Genomic DNA, 24,065 nt, shown 5'->3' with positions numbered 1-24,065 from the left:
CCCCGCACACCCGCCGCCGACAGCGCACCGCGCCGGGCTCCATGCCGCGCACCGGGAGCCGAGGAGGTGCGGCCGCCCCGCTGCCGGGGGAGCGGGTGGGTCCGGTGGGTTCCGGGGGCTCGGCTCCGGGAGGGGCGTGCGGGGGGGAATGGATGGATGGATGGATGGATGGACGGACCCGCAGAAGTTGCCGCGGGTTTGGGAGCGCTCCGATCGGGATCTCCCGGCTCGCTGCTGGGCGGGAACCCGCCCACATCCCCCGAGCGCCGGTCTGGGTGCTGCCCGCCGGGGTAGCGGGGCACAGACATCGCCGCAGGCAGGTGAAGTTCGAGTGGGCAGCGCGTCCGCGGCTCGTTGCGGCACCGCCGCCAACTCCACTCCGCCGGGAAAGTATCGCGGCTGCCGCGGGCAGCGCGGTCGCGGCTCGGTCTGGGCTCTTCGTGGTGCGGGGTGGCTCCTAAACCCACGCTTCCTCACCCACCCCTGGCCACGGCATCGCGGTCCGTCTGAGTTGTCTTTTCCCCTCCGCCCGTTTCTTCAGTAGGTGGTTTTAAACAAGGCACGCGGATGCGCTTCTTCGTTAACCACTCATCACCTTGAACGTTCATTCTTAATTTGTGCCCGTCCGTGTGTTTATTTTGTGTGTTGTTGTTCATTCAAGGTCAAGCCGTGTAGAGTTTGGACTTTATTTGTGTGGAGATATGATGAGCACTCTGTAGTCGTGTTCCTTCTCCTCCCTCCCACTCCTCTGCCTGCCTGAGCGTTCCTGGAGAAGGCTTTTAAAAGAATAGATGAGGGTCATAAAAAGTACTTGCTGACCGCTGCCTCCAGCTCTTTTGTATAATTGAAATGTGTTGGTTAATTCCTCTAATGAAAACAGAAAATCAGCTTAAAGAATTGATTTTCTGAGAATGTAATTTTTGGAAGAAGTAGTTATGCAGGGGACGTCTTTGTTGTGTGCGCAGGTGGGTGGGATAATAGACCTGTTAGGGCTGGGTACCACTGAAGGTACATGTGAGAGGACGTGGTGGCTGAGAGCTGCTGTTGTTAGTACCTTGTGTCACGCAGGTGCGTTAGGTGGCTGTTCAACTGACATCTTAAAATCTTCAGACTTCAAGGAAACTGGTTAACTAGAGCATTGAACTCTTTAGTTTCTGAAAAGATTCCGGTGGAGTGTAAGTAATGCCATATCAAAGGTAAAAGAGATGGCATTAAAGTGACATGCTGGGGTACGGGCATACTTCTCAAGGAAGACAGGTGTGGGCATGTTGGGGTGTGGGCTGGGCTGGTTCGTGGGGATGAGACCAGCTGAGAATGCATAACATGGTGTCTTTGAGGGAGTAGGCTCGTGGTGTTAAGTGCTAAATTTCCTAAGGATGGAAGCAGAGAGATTCTGTGCCTGCCTGTACCTGACATATTGCAGGGCTGGTTTTAGAGCATTGTGGAAGTTACTGCTTTAACTGCTGCGAACATCAACACGAGGAGCACAACGCTGCTGTAAGTCGTGATGGTTTTGCTACTTGCTTTGATGGGACTGAAGTTTCATTGTTGATTTTTGCAGAAAGTATTTAGACACTGTTCTCAGCACAGCCTTTTCTGCAGCACCAGGGGAGAGCAGAAGATTGTACACTCTGCTTTTTTGTCTTGGTTCTGTGAGGGGAAGCTGTGTCTACTCATCTTCATATGTGAAAACAGAGACTCTTTTTCAGATTGTAGGATTTAAAAGCATTTTTCTGAAGAATCGGAAGCAAACACCGCTCATTAGTAAACTTCTTTCTCTTCTGCTTTGCCACTATGGTGTTTCAGAGATCCCATTTCACTCTGGTAATGGAAGACCAAAAGAGCTGTTAAGCTCCATCTGTATGCATTAGGGTAGGTGGTTGATTTGTACCCTGGGGCCATATTATCTGCTATTTCATTACTTCTGGATCAGTAATGATATTCAGGAAAACTGTGTTTGTAGTGACTGCTTTCTAGGGACGTCTCCTCACTAGAAAGCCGTGCCGATAAGGATCACCCCGCGCGTGTGCTGACGCTGCACTGGTTGAGGCTCTCGGGCTGCTTTGAGCTGCCTTTGATGGCACAAAAGTTCCAGGGTTTGTGAGTAGGAAGTGGGGATTCCCCTGGGTCTCCTTTACTTCAGTATAATTTGTGTTGGTTTTTTTATTTTTATTCCCTAACCATTATTCAGTCTCTTACACATCCTCACACAGATGATCAGAGCTCTCGTGTCTGTTTTAGATACTTGGTCCTTCATGTTTGGGCACAGCATTAACTACCCCAGGGGCTGGTAGAGGAGCCTGAGCTGGAGCGGGTGAACCATGCCAGGTGCTGCAAGTGTTCTGTGCCAAGCTCAGTGCTGAATAACAGCACAGAGGTGGTGATGTGAGAGTGGGTTTGGGGAGTGGAAAACCCAGGTGGTGGTTGCACTTTGGAAGCTTTTGATGTCCCTGATGGTAGGTGGGCAGGGTGGTCGTGGTGGAAGATGTGCTGTGATGTGAACGGTTTCATCCAGGTGTCCAAGGCAACTGAGCTTGTCTGGCTGTGCAGGCTGGAAGCAAAGAGTGGGATAAGAAAAATACCAAAAAATAAATTACCCTGAGTTGACAGTGCTGCTCTGACACCATGAGCACCTGTGTCTGCTCTGCTTCCCTGCCCTGCAACGCTGCTGGCACCCCCATACCTTAACCTAAAGGGATTCTGAAAGCTGAGCAACAGGGATGCTGTTGCAGATTAAAGAGGTGATGGAAATGCCTCCAGGCTGTTGTCCATGGAGGTAAGTTCTTCATTCTCCGTTAGAGGTATATGCTGTGCTTTAATGGGGTGTGCTGAGCTGGGCTTGATGCTATTGATGGGCTGGAGGGGAGGGAAGGCAGAGATCTGTCTGCTGGAGCCACCTGATGCAGAGGTGGCTTTGGGAACTTCTTGGGGCATTTTTGTACATGAGGGAAACTGTCCTGATGGATTGCCACGAAGTGTGTTCAAAATGTGTGTGTCTAGGTCGTCAATTTGCAGGACCTTTGTTGAAACTCGGGGGTTTTGTTTCAGTATGGTGAGAAAAAAGCATTGTTTTCACGAAACAGAGCTGCTCTGTGGTTTGTTAATGCAATAGAAAATGAAAAGTCGTCTTGTACTGGCAGCAGTTCACAGGCTCCAGTGTTACCAGTGTGGCTGAGGATGGGGAATGCTGCTGGAGCTGCCTACGGGTGATGGCTTGTGTGGTTTGCTTGTAAACCAGAAAAATTGAGAACCTGTATGTGGGCTGGCATGCCTCGTTGTACTTGAGTTTCAGGGTAAGATCAGACTTCACGGCCAGCACTCTCTGTGCTGTTGTGGTATGTTGCTCTGTGTGTTCTGGGTCCTTCCATGCTATGCGGGTTTGCCCAAATGTCACTCCAGCTCTATGCCTAAACTTTGAAAGTGTTGACTCTTTACTGAGATAGCATTCCACCTTTTCTGTTATTTGCCTGAGGATCATGTAGAGCAGAGTAAATGGGAGGGTGTGGTGTGAAATGAGGGTGTGATTGCCAGGTGAGGCCAGGATGGTGCTGAGGATGCTGAACCCTGCTCGTTGTGCTCCTTCTGGAAGCTGGGCATCCCACCACAGCCAAAGCTGCTTCCAAAGTGGTGATGAAGTGGGTACTGTGGTAGGGGAAGCAGATAAAGGGCCACAGGCAAAATAAAGTAGTGTTCATGTGAAAAAATAAAACCCAGGAATTTGTGCTGGAGGATGAGAGTTGTGTGGGTCATTTAAAACCAGAAACTCTGCAAGGAAGGCAGGTTTCTCTGCTCACTCTGTGAGGCTGCAGAGGTCCAGCCTCTGAGTCAGTGACAGACTGTCCTACCTTACTTCTGTGTCTGAGCACAAGTGCTCGCTGTCTGCAGTCTGGCTTTAACCACAAGAACAAAACTATACTGTGCTTCAGACTAGCAAGCTTGCCTTGAACATGCTGGTAATGCTCTTTCTGCTTTGAATGCCTCCTTATTGAATCATCTTTAGGCATTCCTTTGTGCTTCTGCTGTATTTAGTTAAAACACTCGAGTATTAAGGACATGCTGCATCATTTGTGTTGGGAATGCTCTTAGTTGCGCTTCCTTTCTGTTATGATTTTTGTTTGTTAAGCTTTTGTTCTGATTGAAACAAAATCTATTTTTTTTTTGCAAAAGATTTTTGGTCGTTCTCTTTTTTTTCTGTGGAGTCTCATCTTGCTTATGCTCATATTTGTGTCTGAAAATAAGGTAGCAACTTTAAAAGGGGGTTGCTTAGTTTTCTACCTCACCTGCAGTCAGAGAGCAGGCAGCTGTTTTGAGAAAGTGCATGGAATGGGTGAGGAAAGAGGTTCAAGGACCACCAAGAAAGCAAATAAAAACCAGAATGTGCAAGCCCAGTTACAGTGAAGGAAAGTATGAAAAGTGTTTCAGCTGAGGTGATGTGACCCGAAAGGGTAGCGTGACCCAGGAGAAAGGGAAAATAAAAGGTTTTATAAGTGAAATGAACATTTAGAACTACTTCAAAACTATTAGAAAGTGGAGAAATAGTAACCTTACTGACTCAGTTCCTTAAACAGAAAATGTGTTTATGCAGGAAAGGGATGTTCTGGTAGTGAACAGCTGTTTTTGAAAGGTTTGGAGATTGCCTAAGTTCATGTGGCAGAGTTCTGGTGCCAGCCTTGCTAGGGGTGAGGGGGGACTCCTTGTCAGTCTTTAGGTTGCCAGGAATGTGCAGAAAGACACCACGTGCCATTTGGCTCTGTCAGGCTGTTGTAGCCTTCCCGAGGAAAGATAAATGAAACGATCTCCTCAGTCATTAGGTGTAATTGTGGCTGTTTCTGATCCATCTTCCACAATAGCTTGTAATTCACACTGGCCTTGTTTCAGCACATGGTGAGAGCAGTGTGGGGTTCTGTCTGCTGCCTGTTCAGCAGGGCTTTGTGGAGAGCAGAACTTGCCATAGCACATTGTGGGATATGTAAGTATTTATATTAAAAAAACATAATGGTTTTATATGTGTACGATAGGACAGTGGTATTGAGTCTTGTGATAGATTTTTATCTTTGCTTAAGCCCCTATTGTAACTGAATTGCTGGGTTTTCATTGCAAAATTGATCTGATTAGATAGTAGAGGGCAGGGCAGGGCAGAACTGTTGAGGGTACTGCATTGTGGGGGTAATGATCCTGGACATTAACATAAGTCTTTTGAGACACTTTTGAGAACTGTAGGCTGCAAATGTTTAAGAATCTGATAGATGCCTTTAGCACAGGAGCTAGCAGTGGTCTCTGTGATTGCCAGTATCTCCAGCAATGATGTACACTTTTGGACCACCAGTTTTTAGTGTATGGTTTTCATTCATGAAGAAAAGACTTAGATGGTGGGAGGCTTGACAGTTATATCAAACTTTATTTTACAAACCCATCCCTACAGAAACACGCAGGAGGATTCCCTCTTGTGTTTCTTTTTTTTTCCAATCTGTGTGTGTCTTGTTTTGCTGTTTAAAAATTTATCTGTGCTCCATCTTGTGAAATGTTTTGAAACAGTCAGGAAAATCACCCGTCCTGTGTGGGAATATGTACTGAATTAAATTACAGTTAATAAACCAGAATACACCCACAGCACAAACTGTAATGGATAGAGGAGCAACCTGAAGATGTAGCACAATAAAGGTGAGTGCAGTTCAGCCATTAATGAATGGGATTAAAACTTGTGTTTATGAGCAAGGGAGGCTTTCCACTGGGATGGAGTCTGTTTTGTGGCTGGCTTTTTGTCTCTGGTGGGTTGAAACAGAGCTCTGTTCCAGAGCCTTACTGAAGCTCAGCATGGATGATTTGTATTCTCCCAGAGAGTCATTTGTCAGGAGATGAACAGCAATATGCTCAGTGTTTGCTGCAATAGCAAAGACAAGTCCAGTTAAAGACTTATTTCTTGGGGTAAAGTAATTTTTAAACTTTCCATCAAAAGAAGTCATAAATACCTCCACCTGGCCTAGATTTTTTTTCTAACTCAAGTACTTTAGTGCCAAGTTCAGGTGCTGCAGAAAATGGAACAACCAGAGCTTCCAGTTAGGGAGGACACAAGTTTGGTCCCCAGAGGACATGTTGCTAGTGAAAGGTTACAGAAGTCACGTGATTTGGGAACTTGGTGAATGTCTCTAAACATTGTAATGTATTTTTAAGTAAAATTCTGTTTCAAAACAGAAATTGAAACAAAATAAGCAGAAGGCTAAATTTCCCCCAGATGAAGCCATAATTTTTCGGGAATAAAACTTGGCTGACTTTAAATGAAAGCTTTAGTATTGTTTTCTAGCAGAAGCAAAAAGAAAATAAGGATTCAGTTCTAGTTCAGTTCTTTTTTCTTCTGGGAAAGGAGGTGTGGGGTGTGTGTGGGTTTTTTTGGTGTTTTCCTTTTTTTTTTTTTAATATTTTATTCCATTTAACAGAGAAGCCCGATCACCTCCAGGTCCAACTCTGAGATAACTGCGGATTGTTGTCTTCCTGTTACTTCCTTGGTGTGGAGCTGGGAATGATTCTCTCTTTTTCTTCAGTATCAAGTCTAAATTGGGTATTAAGACTGGGCTGGGCAGGGCTAAGAGCAACCTGGTCTAGTGGAAGGTGTCCCTGCCTGTGGCAGGGGGTTGGGATGAGATGATCTTTAAGGTCCCTTCCAACACAAACCATTCTATGATTCTATTAAAGATATACATTGGATAGAGTAGCTCTCAAATAAGTTATTTTCTGAGGCTTTTGTTAATCTTCAGTTCTAGATTTCTTTTTGGTATCTCTGGAGCTTGAGAGTGGAATTTGGTAAGGGAGGATTTCTTTGCAGAGGTTGTGGCAGTAGTTTATTATTCTGTCTTCTTTTGCTGAACACAGGGATGAGTGAAATGAATGTGAGGTGTTTGGTCTCACACCAAATGATCAAGAAAAACGGGATCGGGACAGTGTTGCAGTGAAGGAAACTTGGGAATGAGCAGACAGAGAGAAGCTTTGCAAGTTGACAGAGAAAGGGTGGTTTATAGAAAGGGAACCAGTAGAATGTGTTTAAAAGAATAGGAAATTGCTCATACTAAATAGTTTGCAGAGATGATGAAAATTGGTGTTGGGACCAGGGAGAAGGGTTGTGTGAGTGCTAGTAAGGAGATAGTGGCAATTTGTAATGGAGCTGTGAAATGAGGGGAAGGAGTTTTGGTGAGTGCTAGTGGAAAGTGGAGAGGCAAGGAAGTGAGCTGGTGTTGAGGAATGGACTTGGACTGTAAATGTGGTCAGACAGCAAATGGCTTGAAGCTTCTGAATGACAAAGAGGGAAGAAAAGACATGAGAAAGAGACATGATCCAACTTTGATTTTAGTGAGCTGCAGTGAAAAAAAGGATGTTTTGTGTCACTCTGACTGTGATGGAAATAGGAACTGGAAAGGAGAGGAGAAACTTTAATGAACAAACAGGATGGAGACAGAAGTGATGGAGGCATGTCAGGATTTGTTTTTTCACCTCAAAATATGTAAAACCCTACTCCCACCCTTCAGAAAGTCAATCCTCTACTCCTTTTATATATTTAGGAATATCGGTGGTAATATATCATGTCAAATTTGTTTGTATATCTGCTTATATCATGTCTAATTTTGGCAGGAAGTGTAACACTAATTATGTTTACTGTCAGGTTGATTGCCCCTTCCCTGTGCAGCTCTGGCTGAGCCTGTCTTGATCCCTGTTTAAATAGGAGTAACTTTTTCCCTGGCTGTTTGAAAGAGTCTTGGCTGTGCAATGCCCTTTCTCTGGGTCTGGAGAAATACCAGCTTGTCAGTCTTCCAGATGAGCTGTAAAGACTTTCTTATCAGGAAAGGTTTAAAGCAGGAAGGTATTGATGGGCTGGAATTATCAGATTTGATTTTTTTTATTTGAGAGAGGGGCAGTTGCAAACATGATATGCTCTCTTGGTTTTCTAGGTATCAAATCAGCCTCTGTGGTTGACAGTTTAAAAATACAAATTAGATGAAGACAACAAGTAGTAGATATATTATTTTGATTCTGGGAAGCTTGTTGTAAATATTCCTCAAATAAGCAACAGGGCAGCTGAGTAAGAAGCTGTGGGGGGAAAAGTGGGGCAGGAAAGTTGAGTGGGAAGTGGTGTTTAGCAGGAATAAAGAATATGGAAGTTGGGACTGTGGCTTCACTGAAAATAATCATAACAATAGTCATCCTCCTGCAGAGGATGATGGGGGGGAATGCAGAATGGGATGCAAAACTTGATGCAGAAAGGATAAGATATGAAAACATTTTCAAAGTCATTTGCCAAAATACCTCTGGAAGGCAGAACCTGAAGTAATTTGGAAGGGCAGAGTTTGGAAAGCATCTGATCCTGCAGAGGAGCACATTTGGAGGTGTAAAATTTGGGAATTACTTTTCCAAAATGGACTCCAATTTGAGGTTGGTATTAATGCCTGTCTACCTTTAGGAAAACGCAGATAGTTACTATTTTCTGCTAAACTTGAAAAGGAAAATCTGAATAACACTACTGGGACTGAGAGTTAAAGGTCAGAAACTTTGAATAGCAGCGTTAATTGCTCCCTTTAAAGGATATAAAGGATCAGAGTCTTTCAGGGCTTGCCTAAGGAGGAGAGCAATATTAATGCCGGTAAATGACGATACAGCAAGACTCAAACAGGGGAGGTGGGGCAGGTTTTCCCCCTTGTTGCTCCAAAAATAAGATCAACATCCTGTTAACTTGGGTGTTAACTTGGTGTCTGAAGCACTGCAGTGTGGCTTCAGCTGTGTGCTGTGTTTTATGCTTTCTGTCCCGTTGTGCAGGGCCAAGCCTCAAGAAACACTAACAGCAGGGTTGGATGTTGCAGTGCACAAGGGATTGCCTTGGGCCATCCAGTATAGAGAACTGTTTTTAATTTTTAAAACTTTTTTTTTTTTTTTTAATCTCTGCTAGGTTTTCATCACAGCTTTTCAGCAAATGATGCCACACTTAATTTTCTGTTTTGTTATCTTCAGGTTTGAACTGTTGTCTTTGTGAGTTATGCTCCGTTCTCTTAGGTGATGGTTTAATGTTACTGACTGATCAAAAAAGATGTGGTGCCTTAGAATATATGAGTTATCTTATGCACTATGTTGCTGAGCTCTTATTGTTAGTTCAGGCTATGGTGGAACAATGTAAATATTGAAGGAATCAGTGGCACATGATGGAACTTGCTGTTGAAATGGATTATGCTTTTTTCATCATGACAATAATTTTTAAGAAACTTGGGTTTCCACAGCTGCCTGTAAGATTCTATATAATGATAATGAAGCTATTTCTTCTTTCCTTCTCTCACTCACATATTCAGAAGATTACTTACATGCTTATTCATGCAAGGAAGAATTTTGGAAATCGAACCCAGTGTTGAAGAAACAAATAAAAAGCTTTGTTGTGTCTACAGTTAGATTTGCAAAGGAGTCCTCATTGTAAAAAACGCTTGATGCTAAAAATTTTGTTGGTTTTACTCACTCCCGAGATGCCTTCACTACTCTTTGCCTCATGATGCATCCTTTAGGAAAAATTGTCTTGTCTCTAGGGAATGAGAATACTTGTGGGGAAATTATTATAATTTGCAAACAAGAATGCTTTTTAAATATTTAAATTGTTTTAACTTCATAGCTACAGGTGGCAGATTTTTTTTTTCTTCTCTTGATTACATATATGCTTCTTGATGATCTGTGGAGAAGGATTTAGATTTGGCTTTTTCAGTTAAAAAAAAAAAGAGTACTGCTGATTGCTCTTTTGTCTAAGTTACTAGCAGCTTGCCTTCGCTGGGGTAGTTTTAGAGTTTGTAAGCAAATCCTGTTGGACAATGTAATGATGTGTTTGGATTATGTTTCCTCCCTATTGCCCATTCTACAGGGAAATTTATTTTCTGTTAGTCTGGAAGATAGTTGTATAGGACGGATTTTGATTGCTTTTGAAACAGCAGAAGTCTCTGAGGCAATGCTGTTAAATTCCAGATAATTCCAAGGTGGAGAAGGGAGCACCATTGTGCAAATTGCAATTTTAGCAAATGGCACCATTGCTATTTCTGCCTTACTGCAACCACTCTGTAGGAGAAGTGAAATGATTGACCTCTAGAAGGACCCTCCTCCTTTTCCCTGCCAGGCTGGCTCTCCTTAGGCTGGGCTCTGGTGGAGGGCATGTGAAGCTGATGGATGTAGCTGAGAAACTTCTGATGCTGATGATCTTGGATGGTGTGGTAAGTGAAACATGAACTTGCATACAAAAGAAGGCTCAAAAGTTGTTTCCAAAGAAAAAATACTTCAAACTCTTGCAATATACCCTTAGACTACATAAGGGATCTTGATTTTTGCATTTTTGTCTCTTGGTAGTTTCATGAGTTCTCTAAGGACATTGTGGGCTTGCTTCTTGGATCATATAACAGTGAAGAAGGGAAACACTTAAACTCAGCTTTAAGCACTTGAGGTATTTCATTGTAGTAAGCCTATGAAAAATAAATTTAGTTGATATTGGCAGAGCCAAGACTTACATGCTTAGGATGGACAATGAAACCCTGTTAGGCAGGTGTTCCAGATCTGGCGTTCTCCCTGTAGAGTGAATTTTTGTGCTATATATATAATATATCTGCAATTATACACTGTAGAAAATACTTGCATCTTCTGTGGATTCAAATCCCTGAAAACAAATAGTTGCAGGTTGAAATATTGGCAGCCTGGCAGTGTATTTAAGCTTGCTGTGTAGATTACTGTTACATTTGTTTGCTGTCTGGGGATGCTGCTTGCAGAGCTAAACCCCCTCCGAGCTGATCAAGTGTTTAAAAGGAGTAGCAAAGCAGGAGTGTTGAATTCTGTCTGGCATCTGAGTAAAACTTTTTTCCACGTGAACTTATCTCAAACTTTTAAAAATAATACAGTACCTAATGTCTGACCTTTTAATTAAAACTTCACTAGTTTTTTTAGGAGTTAGTTTTGTCAAGACACTTTTACAGTGTAATGTTCTTGGTGGCAGAGCTTTTTGTATTCCCCTCGACGGACAAATGATTAATGGTCTCAACACTGCCTTCTGGATCACCTTGTAAGAGGTCTCCTTCATCAATCTGGCAAGGGGATTGTATGGCAGTTTGCACCCTAATTACAGTCCCCAGCTGGGGATGTGCTGCTTAACAGATTACATGTAGCACCAGTGGAGCTGGTGCAGATATGGATGGCCATGGCGTTGTTCGACGCCCGGGTGCAAAAAATTAGATTTCCTTCTGGAAAAAAAAAATCCACTTCATATAAGCAGTGCAACAGATAAAAGTGTTTAGCTGGAATTAACTCTGTAACTTAAAGGTTTAATAATAACAGCGGTTCTGTGTTTCCCTTCCCTTCTCTTGCAGTGTTATAGACGAGGGCAGTATTGCAAGCCAGAAATTTTATTAGCGATGGAAACATTAAGGTATTCCACAGGGCAAAACAAAAGTGATTCAAAAGGTGCTTTTGCAGATAATAAGTTTTAGCGTTGAGCAGTTTACCCAGAAGGCAACAGATTATTTCTAGTGGTCTGTCATTATTGCTGGCCTTTTTTTCTGGCTCATTTGTGGTGTAATGCTGCTACTCAATTAAGATGTATTTCGGTAAAAACTATGAATGACAAGTTCCACCGAGCATATTGCTAAGCATATACACGTGTGCCTGGTGCTCAGTCTGACAAGTGAGAGTGTGTTGCTGAGAAACAGCTCATTTAAGGACTAAGGCACAGAGGAAAACTTGCACAGCATCCAGTCAAACACAGAAGCAAAACCCTCATGTGGTATTTGACAATGAGAAGATTTTGTGCTTGGGAAGGATGTAGTTGCCAAATGGTTTTGCATCTGTGTATCAATGCTGTAGTAATCAATATTGCCAAAACAGAGAATATTATGAACATCTTGACCACTTGGGGAAAAAAAATATTTTTTTTGTTTTGTTTTGTTTGTTTGTTTGTGTTAATGATAAGAATTTATTTTTATGTTCTGAGGATCATCTGGATGCTGATAACTTCCCACTGGGTGACAGTTACTGGAAGGAAGAAGGCAGTGAAAAGAGGTACCAGTAGACTGAGGCTGGAATTGAAGAACTGTAGGGATTAATATTTATGTTTTGGAACAGTAGAAACCTTCAGTAGAGCCGTGGCTGCTGTGAAGGTGTGGATGCATATGTTGGACTTCGTCTAACTGGAAGAGGAAAGAAAAGTCTTTGCTACTCAGTGAGTAAGTAGTTGAATATGCCTGACGTGTGTTCCAGTGCTGTGGAATGGCAACAAGGCTTGGCAGTCTTCTCCCTGTCTGGGGGCTTGATTCTTGGAGTGTGAAAAGGAGCTGATAGGTGTGTGTAAAGCAGGAGTTTATCACTGTCTGGTCCTAGGTTTGGGACAAAATCTCCTCTGAATTTTTTACTCCCAGGGATGGTCAGATAATGGTTGGTTATGGTGCATTTACTCTTTCTGTGTTTCCCTCTCCATGAAAAATGGAGGAATTGACTGTAGAGTTGTTACATTGTCTGGAAATCATATGCAGTTCATGGTGAAAACTCTTCTGAGAGATCATTTGGAAGGTTTTGGTTTCTTTGACCTGTGTTTGCTCTAAGGTGGAACTCATGGCTTTCTGTCTTCTGGTTCCTTCTTGCTCCTTGGGCTCCCATCAGAAGCCAACAGTCCTTCTGTGCCTTGTTCTGTCAGCTAAAAGCTAAAGGCTGGCTATTCAGTTTCTCTTTATTGTCTTGTTAAAAAGCAGATGCAACGTTTCCTCCCTATCAGTCTTTCAGACGGGAGAGAGCACGGTTTGGTGTTCTTGTGAGCGTCATCACTCTTCTGTTTGCAGAAGCAATTGGAAGCAAATGATCCAGGTCGTTGTTATTACTCATATTTTGTTTTTTTTTTTTTTTTCTAGTTCTGCAGCTCCAACTCCTCATTTGAGCTGCATTGACACGTCATGAAACACCACGTTTTGGTCTGTAGTCGTGCATATTAATAGCCAAGTGGTGCAACCGCTCGCCGATCTTGGTTTTCCTTGGTGGCTCTCTGGGGTTTTGTTCCAGGACAAATGCACCGTAGGTACTCAAGAGGAAAACGTTTTCTCCTAAATTATTTTAGCAAATGGAAACCCTTTTTTACTCTGGCTGAAGACTTTGTCTTGGCTGTAAGCCTGAGAGATTTAAGCATTTGCAGTTCCTTTTATTGTCCAAGCCTGTGCAACGTATTTTAGGTGAGTGAGCAGCCTGTCAAGTTACTAGAAATCATTACTTTGCCAGAGAGTTATCGAATGGATGTTAAAACAGGTGTTTGTCAGATTTTTACCTTCTGGAACGAAAATTTTTGATGTTTGGGAACTTTTATCCGCAGTCAGCCATTGTGCTTTGTATAGGAGAAGGCTTAATTCAGATTATCTGAGCAATCAGGGAGCAGAGATGCGGTTCTGTGATTCATAATTGAAATTTAGCCTTTAGATTAACTTCGTTAGTATGCTGTTGAACAAGGATAGGGTGTTAATAAATGAGAAAATCCTTCTGGGTTTAAGCACCAAAGAGCCACAATAGGTCTCTACAGTTCGTTATGAATTTTCTATTTTTGCTGTGACAGCATTTTTTTTTTTATTTGATAATGCTCTTTTTGTCTTCATTCCTGAAAATTGTACAGACAGAAATAAGAGAAAGGTTTGATCTGATGTGAGGTCAACCCCAAAATTCTTCTAGTAAAGCCACGTTTATGAGCCACTGTGAGATCAAGAAAAGGAACGTTAGAAAATAGACTTCAGTCTCCTTTCTAACTGATAATTTAGAGTAATGAGTGAAACCTTACTTGTGTTCTTAAAATACTTGAAACTTTCTGGAGAGGCAGAAACTAGAGAGTCTCCAGTCATTATCTTGTAAATGTTTATAAAAAAATGTACCTGTTGATCCTACTGAGATGAAAAATATCTGATTTCTGTTTCCATATCCTGATTACTTAGTAAATTCTTGATCTTGAGTTTAATTAAAGGACTTTTCCAGCCTAAATGATTCTGTGTATATCTCACAGTAACCCTGGGGCCATCAGCATAGAAGGGGGTATTCAGACTGCTCCAAGTGGAATTTTCTTGCATGAAATAAAGGTTAATGTAGCTGAATTTTGAGTGACTGTGCTGTAACTGAGGAAGTTGTTACTGTTTTCATTTGTTAGGCTGCTTTAGCATTTTCAAACACTGTCTTTTATGCTTTGCATGGTTTAATGAAAGATTTTGATGGATTCTCATTTATTCGTCGTAGAGCAGTACTAGGAAAATAAATTCAAGAAAAAAAATCCTCTTAGCAGAATGGAAAAGAAGATATTAGGGATTTTTGGTTCCTTCCCATCTTCACAGTTGCTCTTGATCTCCCTAAAACCTGTATCAGTGTATTTTGAGTTGTCTGTACATATGCTTTGCAGTGGAGAGCCGTGCACTTGATGTAATCCTCTGTGCTTTGAGGTGCCGTGGCATCTGCTTCCACGAGGAAGGATTACGGAGGGAGCTTTTTTTCCTGCATTCAGCCTTGGGGGAAGCACAGATTGCTGAACAACACAGCAGATTGGTGTGGAGTGCTTGAAAGGCTGGGAGCTGAGTTTGAGCTCCATGCACAGAGTGTGTGCAGCCTTGCAGAGTTTGGCTCTGGGGAACTCCGTTTTCGCTGCAACCGGGAGTCCTGGGTGAGTGTAGTGGTGACGTCGGAAAGTTGGGAAAAGGAGAATGAAGAGAAGAGCAAAAAGTGTTTGTTATAACAGGTGTGTAGAGTCTTGGAGTATCCTGGGAAGAGCATAGATTGTGATCTCCTGATATATATGAATGGGATATATCTTAGACTTTTCTGTGTGTTTTAGCGTGGGGGGACACACACTTAAAAAATCCTAAAAGTTGTGACTGAGAAAAATTGGCTTGTATGAGGCAGTTGAAGATATATGGAATCTAATAACTTCCATTGTTTCCCCCTGTGGAAGACAAGTCCTACTAGCAGATGTAGTTCACATCCCAAAATGTCCTAATTCTCACAGAAGCTGTTGTTAGGAAACCTTGACTTAAGATGCACTGCTGGACTGGAGGGGAGAATTGCACCATTGCTATTTCTACCTTACTACAGCCACTCTGCAGAAGTGAAGTGATTGACCTCTGGAAGGGCCCAGGCCCAAAAATATAAATTAAAAATGATTTTTAACTTGCTTCCTTTTTGTTTTGCCCCAGATGACAAAATTTGGAATATTTGCTTTGCCTTTGAGCAGTACCCAGAGTATAAGACACTGTATTCAGTTTTAAATAGGGAAGCCTAATCTGTAAGAACTTGCATTTTCCCAAGAGAAAACCACACACAGAGAAAGGGGAGAGAGAAAAGGAAGTAAAATAGAGAACTGTGGACTTCAGATAACATTTAACTATAGTCCAGTAGTACAAAGTTTGAATGATGAACTACGTGCTTGAAGACCAAAGATAAACTCGGTCTCCCCACAGTCATTAACGTTACACTTGACAGATGCTATGAGAGCAAGCACGGTTTGTGAAAATACTTGAATAAGGGATGGTGGCTTTGGTTCACTTAATGAAGTGGGGTTGCCAATAGGAAAATAGTGGGAGAGAAATACAAGAAATGTCTAAAGAGATTGGGGGGGAAAAAATAGTTACCTTTGCTTTTCAGGAAGCCAGTGCTGGTGTTTCATTTCAGCAAGATGCTGTAATAAATTCCCTGGGGATGCTCAGGAGTCAAATGCCCTTTCCAGTATTTTGTTTTCTGTAATAGAGAACTTTTCTGGTTGCCAACATTTCTCTATTCATCCTGATCCTTAAGTTGTGAGGAATCCCTCGACCTTGGCAGCTCCAGCTGGGGACTATGTTTTGCCTTTCCATGCTCTGGAAAACTTGGGTGAGCTGTGGCACCTCTTGCCAGGTCATGGCTGCCCTCACTCAATGGATCTGCTGTTGCTGAAACATTGTTTCTCTCCAGGTAACTCAAGATCATGCTCAGTTCAAAACAGTTAAGGCAAAATGCAATCAGTCATTTATCTACAAAATTTGAAGTAGTAAAATCCTGGATGGAGAAATGGGAGAAACTCTTCACTTCCTTTGCAAAGATTACACTGGAAAGGTTTGTCTGCGTGATGTGCTGGAGCCTCTGTTGACGTGGTGGAGGTCAAGTGCTCCCTCTTCAGTGAAGGATAAAACCCTTCTGCATCTCTTCAGTGACTTGTTGACTAACTCAGTGTTGAGTAACTCAGTTGACTAACTCTCCTTGGACCATGCTGTGTAGGAACTATGAAACCAGATATAAATACTTAAAATAAACCTTGCTCATTACTGGTCCTTGATTGAGACCACGTCACAATGACAAGTACCTGACATGGTGTGACTGACCCACTCCATATAACCTCTAACAAGCTGTAACACATGGATATCTTATTCTAATGAAAAATTTTGGTAACAAAGTTTAGTTTCTGTTGGACAAATGCATATGAAATACAGTCACAAGTGGAAACCTTTCACTGAGCTAACAGCTTCTCTCACTTCACAGTCTCTGCACCCCTTTTTCCCCTCGTTGCTTCTCTCCATGAGCACATCCAAAAGAGGAAATGTGAAACAGGAAAATGTTGAAACCCACCGAAGTCTTTGTGAGGTTTCTTGGAGACTTAAATGGGAATGCAAAAGCCAGTGGTCCTGTACTTAACTTTAAATAAATTTCTCACTGTATAGAGGCAGTGGAACTGGAAAATAGACTGTCAACATGCCTTGAAAGAATTTAAGCAGAAATGAAAAAGCCTAAGTAGAATCTGCTTCCAGCCATTAATATTATTATTTTGATATTCCAGATTTTCATATCCTTTTCCTAAACGATTCACAGGATCACAACCTGAGCTTTTAAAGTACCTCCTTGCTTGTGTAAAGTATCTGTTAGGCTGTTTCTATTGAAACAGAGCTTAATCTCTGGCTTCACTGATCCTCTGTTTTAGTCAGAGCTGTCACTTACTTCAGGTCAGCTCAGGCATATTATAAATCAGGACCTCCTCACCAGTCAATCAGTGATTGATTTAGTTTTGCAGCACTCGAAGGCAGTTGGTTTTGGTTTAAAGCTGAGTTAATGTGGCCTAAAAGGGTTGAGCACAAGGGAGCTCAACTTCTGCAGCCAAGACTGGTGTTACTGGTTTGCAGTAAATAATTTTGCATTTAAAGATAGAGATACTTGTTGTGCTTGAGTCTTTTTGTGTCTCCTTTTTCCCCCTGTGTTAAACTTGAGTTCTTTAAGGCGCTGCTACTGGACTCCATGTTCAGAGTTGCTTATCTTCCCTAGCGCCTGGGAGTACTTAGGGATGACAAATCATGCGCCCTGGTGAGTGCCTCAGATGGAGATATATGTGGTAGTGGAGCTTTAAAAAAATAGCAAAAAAGTATCTTTGCTAAGGCCTTTAACATTTCTGCAGAATGATTGAAAATAAGACTAAGTGGAATTTTTATTTTCTTCTGAAGGTATGACAAGCCTTCCTCCCATGCCTTCTCCTGTCTGCACCACAGCCCATAGGTTGGAAACCCTCAAATCCTTTGTGGTACTGAATAGCGGATAACAAGTGCATTGTGGTGGGACTGAACTCTGTGTGTTAATAATAAAAAGTACTTGGGAGGGACAGAGTTCTCTGATGTACAGTTTTGATTTTTGTTCCCCAGCCTGTGTAAAGAGTTACTCTCCCATGTTGATATTCCTGTGAAGGGAAGGGCTGTGTGTATGTCCTGGTGCCTCTCTGGGTTTCAAAGTTAGCTCGTGTCTGTGTTCTGTAACCTTTCCATACTCCCAGAGCGTGGGAAAGCACTGCCAACATTTCTGCTTATTAGTAAAATAAGAAAGATCCCTTAAAAACATCCACTTTTTAAAATGGAACAAAGTTCAAACTTTTATAATTGTTTCAAAATTAAGTGTGCTTTGTAAGTAATAACAAATAAAATCTGTTTTCCTGAGGCAGATGAAACTATAAGGATAACTGATAGCAAATTAAAGGAAAATAGGAATAGCCTTTTATCTTCCTTTTCCCCCTCTTGCTGTCTTGTGGGTTTCTGCTGTGGTATTCTCCTGCTTACTTTGAAATTGCCCCAGTGAGGTTGGTCTGAAGTTATTGTTGCTATGAGGGAAATGTTTTTTACATTAGAAATATGTGTCATTTGACTAGCCTTGAAAGTTGGTTTTTTTTTTGTTTTTTTTTTTTTCAGTAGTAGCTCCATTTCCAGAATTACAGCCAACATCACAGTGTGGGCAAGTAAGGAAATCTAAGAAATGCATTTTCTGACAGTACTTGGTATTTTTTTGTTTATCAGAATGACTCTGAAATTCTGTTCTCTTGAAACAACGGTGAGGAAATAGTTCTGGTTTCCTGATTAGAAAAAAGGAAATATTCTGTCTGATCTGTGGAATGTACTTGGAGCAATTCCAGTGAGATGAGGGATGCTCTGGGTAGCGAAAAGGATCCTGCAAGGCAGACTGCCCTCGGTGTTCAGCAGAGCATCTCTAACTTACTTAGCTCTTTTATGTCTCAATATTCTGTATGTGCTGAAAGGTGACTGGTGGTGTTGTGTGCTGGGATTGCTGCTGGTGTCACTGGATTGATGAATTGCTGCTCCCTGAAGGAGCTTTGCCCTCTGTGCCGACCTGACGTGGCACCGCAGCCACATCCTCAGCTCTCCTACATGGGCATGAGCAGCAAGCTGCACATTAGCCCAGAAAGGTTCTTTCTGTGCATCTTTAGCTCCTCTAAATATATGCTTGTATATATGCCAGAATTTCTGAGTAATTATTCCATTAAAACGTGAATATTTGAAGTAACTAAAACAAATGAGCTGCGATAACGTTGTGTATGACTGAATTTGCATAGTCTGTTTAATAGATATGAATTGTTACTGTGTTTAGTTTAATTTGTCATCATTTGCCCTGCTTTACTCTTGCTTTGGAGGCAAAAAAACTAAGGTCTAAATACTTACTCTTCTACAGAGACTTACTGGCACCCGTAAAGGAGTTGGTTGCCTGACTCGGGAATGTATCTACTCATGTTTTCACTCCACCTTCTCCTTTCTGTTGCTTCTTAGTACAATTTAGAGTTTGACCACTGCAATCCTGGAGCAGCAGCAGCTGTAGAGATGAGAATGAACTGGAGCCAGCCCTTGTAGAGCAGTGAGTTAATAATATATTTATAAGGATACTATATATAGGTACTTTGATATCAATATATACTATTAAATAATGTATAATGTATTTACAGGAAAGAAATTTCAGCTCTGCAGAGGCAATTGCAGGTACAATTACGTGGCAACAAGCATCACATGTAGGTTGTAGGTATTGGTAATGTTAGTCCATTTAAAAACAAGGGGAAAATTGCTGTAAATGTCCAAAGTGGGCTAAATGCCATCTGGATTCTTAACAAATCTTGCAACAGGTTATAAAATTGTTCAGAGGAACCTTTTGCGGTAGTAAACAGAATTTTAAAGCCTGCAGACTTTGAACTTGAGAATTGGAGCATCTTCTGAGAGAGATTGGAAGGTGTAGGAGATGCAGTGTTTTAGTGAGCTACGCCTAAAATAGGTCCCATCTGAAGCTCAGGATTATTGGAAACCTCTCCACTAAGTGTTGGGAATATTTGTTCAGCCTTGCCTTCTTTAATAGAAGAAGTAATGGTTGTATGATAGGACTTTAGAGATTAAATATTGGTCTTTGATTATATGGAAGAAAATGAGAGCTACTCAGCAGTGTGGAAGATTGGTCTTCACCTCCACTAAGGCAGGTGGTTATGGGCAGAAGCCAGAAATCCCTCTGTAAATGTTAACACTTATTAAAATCAATGTTTTCCTTCTAAAGTTCCAGCCATGTTAAGGGGTGAAAGGGGAAGAAAAGGTTAATCAGTTACTGGTATAAACAACATGTTGGCTCATAAGGCAATGATTTATTTCTTTCCAAAGGTATTAAGGTATAAGTGTGTTTTCTAGTTCATATACGCAATCAAAACCAAATGACAACAAAACTACAAACAAACAAACCAATAAAACTCCAAACCCCCCCAAACAAACCGAAAAAACTCCCTGAAAAAAAACAAACCCGGAGGTCAGATGACTGCTTTGACCTGGGAAGTCTTGTCCCATCACCTCAGATTTAAGCTGATTGTTTTTACAGATAATTACTTTGAGATTGTTCTTTGACATAATGTAGTAAGTAGGAGGATAAAAAGAAAACCACCAATGACAGAACCTAGAAGAGCAGTTGAGCGTAAGGGAGTTGGGGCTCGGTACCAGCAGGGATGTCTTAGGTGACCACTGTGCTGGAAGCAGTGCTGGACACTTTCAGGACATGCATTTGGGGGCACATCCCTCCCCTGAGGCTTTGGAGACAAGCTGCTACTGCCCTGATTTCTTCTGGCTACAAAGTGCTGCTGCCAAACCCACTTTCTCTTGGCTCCCCAACGGTTCCTTCTGAGGAGAAGCAACCACAAGAGCTGCTGGCAAGGACCCAGTGCTCCCTTCATGTGTTTCTTAATCAGTTCCCTTATTACTGTCACAGCTCCATCCTGGTAACCTCTGACTGGGATCCTTCCCTCAAAACAACCTGACTTTGAATGAGGATAATACTCTGCTCGATGATGATGATGGATTCACGAACGTTATTTGACATATATTTCATGTTAAAATGAATGTCGTCTTTGATGTTGTGAAGGTTGAGTTCAGAGGAGATAATTGATTCCCGAGCTGAAAAGATGTCTTCAAAGTGCTTGGCAGTGACTGGTAGCTCAGGTTGCAGTGGTGTCCTGGCTGTCATTCCAGTTGCAGACCAGCCTTACAGTCTGGTGGGTAAAGTACCAAAACTGGAAATGTCACATGAACACATGGAAACCACAAAGATTTCCGGGTGATATGGGAGTTTTTTGCCCTTAAACTAAAAGACCCAGGATTTCTTAAATTTGCAAACATGACTTTATCATCTTTTTTCATTTAGAGCTATATAAATTATTAAATTATGAGTGGGAAAACTAGATAACTTATTTGCAGTTAGTACTAGATAATTTACTAGCTACTTGCCTTTTTTAATGTGTAGGATTATTATTTTAGAATTAAAACAATGTTGCCTCCAGAAACTTTTTTGAATTTGATTTTATAGTGAAGGTTCAGGTACTCATCCTTGGAAATTCAGGGTGGTGAAGCAGATGTGAAATGGCTCCTGCATCCTCTAATTCTGGGTGGAAATACCACAGATCACTGATCGCTTATGTTAGTTGCATAATCAAAATTTTTGGAAGTTTTTTGCCCAATAGCAAAGAATTCTGACACTAACAGCTTCAATCTGTGATGTGAAAGCTTTGTGTGGTGGAAACGACCATTGCTAAGGTGGAATTGCCTCCTGTTACAGCACTGGGCACGTAGGAATGCAGGTAGAAAGTGTGATTAAATTCAGAATATGTTGTTTATTACAGCTGATTGCAAATTCAGTAGGAAGGGACTCTTTCTATAGCTGAATAACTCTTGAGAATCCAGATGCAATGGAGAGCTTTAATCCAAGGTCTCAGGCTCTGGATTTTTGCCTTTTATTTTTCTGCATCTGAAAGTGGAACTTGAATAGGAATCACTTGGTCCATGTCAGTGTAGGGATGTATTAGAGGCACAAACTGTGCTTCCGTGTTTCTGCAGTAATTTTTCTTTTTCCTTTGGGATGGTTATCTTTGATCTGAAGATTTGACTATTCCCACCTTAGCTCCTAGAATAGTAGAGTCCAGTTATCTAGAACGCTGTCACTGGTGGGCACTGTCAGCAAAATCAGTAGGAATCTCAAAATACTTAGTACTCACCATGACATAACCAAGTTTATGTGAAGATTTGGTTATTAAGTAAGTATTTAAAGTCTTTTCAGTGATACCTCTCACTATAAATGTGCTATGACAGATTTAGTTACTTAATAAGTATTTAAAGTGTTTTAAATGATACCTTTCAGTATAATTGTGCTATGAGGGATGAAATGACATCTTTAAAGTTTTGTTTCAAAATTCTTCCATATTTTCCTGAAGAGTTGAGTGTATTTTCCTTGCTACTTGATTTAGGCCAGCAAAATTATTATTTCAGTCCATTTCTTCTATAAAGTAGTAATACAGTAATGTGCAGCAGTCACTGACAGGATATTAATTAATTGTAATATTGTTATTAACAAAATTCTAATAACTTTAAATACATCTTTGTCATATTAAACGTTCATGCATAAGTACAGTGGGAAAGGTGGTTTTCAAATTCAAGGAAAGTGCCAAAGAATGCTATTTGTCCCTAATTAAATATTGAGCACTCTTGTATTAAATATTTAATTGGCCTGCTGTTCTGCACTGAAGTGGCGGAGCAATGATAAAACCCTGCGTTTGCACTCAAAGACTGTTTTGGGGCAGTTAAGTGACCTGTTGCTAAATTAATTCAAAAGAAGGAAGGGACTTATATAAAAATACCTTTAGTGTGTTCCCACCACTGCTGCTCCAGAGAAAGAGCCCTTGTTAATCTACACCAGGGCTCTTCTGAGCCATTTTAAGTATTAGTGCACTGAGACCTGTTTCTGACTTCTGGCTTTTGTGAAGAAGTCCAGGAAGTTTGGAAAGTCCATAAGGCACGTGAGGAAAAGCAGGAAACGCTCCTTTTGTGCAAGAAGTCTGTGTGAAAATTGCTATTAAGCCCTTGCAAATTGAAATGGTTCAGGATGATAGTGTTTTTGTCAATTTTACAGACTGCTTTGAAGCAGATAGTTACCAGAAGAAGCACAGATTCTCTTTCACAATGTGTGAAATAGTCCTTGTATGATGAGGGGGAAATGTAAAGACAAAGGGGAGGTAGCAGGGAAAATACAGCTCAGCACTACATATATTTAGTTTACGACAGCTAACTGCACTATAGATGATGTAAAGGCAGAGCTTTAGACAGGAAATGTTGGAGCACCCTGTGACATTGTCGTGGGCCCATAAGGCCTCAGGAAAAGCAAAATGTACCTGTGGTGTGAGGCTGTGTCATGTCAAAGATCATCCAGTTCCAAGCCCTCACAATGGGCAGGGACTCACCCATAACATGGGGACAGAAGCTTTATTATGACCCTAGAAGTTGTTCCCAATATACTTTGAGGAATGGGTATGTGTTGGGAATGTGTTATTCCAGACACCACTAGAGGCAACACGATGGCTCTGCCCTATTTGTTTATCCTCTCTTGTCCATCCTTTCTCTCCTGCCCCTCCCTAAATAACTGACAAAGAAGGGGAGATCAACTCCACATCTCAGGGTGAATGATCATTTGACATCAGATGACCTGGGCACACGTTTGTCCAAATTTACTTTTGCCTGGAAATTGAGAGAGGGTTTAAACCAGAAATAGGAGGTGTCCTGGAATGGTGTCATAGTCTGAGGGATTTTGTATCTGAGTCTCTTTCTCTGCTGCTGTACCCAGGGAGTTTCTCTCTCTGGCTTATAACTTTGAGTGTGTGGATTTTTATGGGGTTTTGTTTTGTTGTCAGCAGTGTGTTGAGGTTAGGTCACAGCAGATGTGTGCTGGTGTCTGTGGGCTTGGATTAATTGGATTATGAGGCTTAAGGAGTGGAAAGCATGTTCATCTGGAGCAAAGAAAGCTGAGATTTTTGACTTTCTTCTGTAGCATGTGGGGTCATGCATGTTCTCAGATCATCTAGGTGTTTGGCCTAACAGATGGTGATGCCCATGATCTGTTCTGTATTTCTGTTCCACACTACAGTCCTCACTACTGTCTTTTACTCTGGGCTTGGTTTGTTGCTGGGTGTTTGAAGTGGATTGTAGTTTGAGGAGACATTTTATGGACCTGTAGGTTTAACTTCTAGCACACCTTTCAGTGGCTGTGGTGTGCTAGAAGTTAAACCTGAGCTCAGTGATGCAGGTAGTTCTTCCTTTTTTATGTTTTTCCAATGTATTTTTTTTTCCCTAAGGAGAGATGTTGTTTATTACTATTGTAATAAATTTTTGTGGTTGAATTAATGAAATCTAAAAAGAATTCCTGTTTTCATTGGGATGTCATAAAACTGCACTTTTTAATAGATGTGAGTTATTGTAAAAAGTAGCAAG

General features: G+C 41.6%; 1 protein-coding gene across 3 annotated transcripts in view; it reads left to right on the top strand.

Annotated features, from left to right (window-relative positions):
- Positions 1–10: 10 nt before the first annotated feature.
- The window catches only part of THSD7B (thrombospondin type 1 domain containing 7B), a 308,502-nt gene continuing 284,447 nt past the window's right edge, over positions 11–24,065 (top strand). Inside the window, exon 1 of one of the 3 annotated variants that reach the window (XM_027656313.1) lies at positions 11–95. The gene's annotated coding sequence lies outside the window, so the exon portion shown is untranslated. Of the gene's footprint in view, positions 105–24,065 lie in introns of all 3 variants that reach the window. The other 2 variants (XM_027656314.1, XM_027656315.1) reach the window with 2 other exon arrangements.

Source organism: Corapipo altera, unplaced genomic scaffold (genome assembly GCF_003945725.1).
Source record: "Corapipo altera isolate COAL_440 unplaced genomic scaffold, ASM394572v1 68, whole genome shotgun sequence".
Lineage (NCBI taxonomy): Eukaryota > Metazoa > Chordata > Aves > Passeriformes > Pipridae > Corapipo > Corapipo altera.
This window is presented reverse-complemented; position numbering and strand designations above follow the sequence as displayed.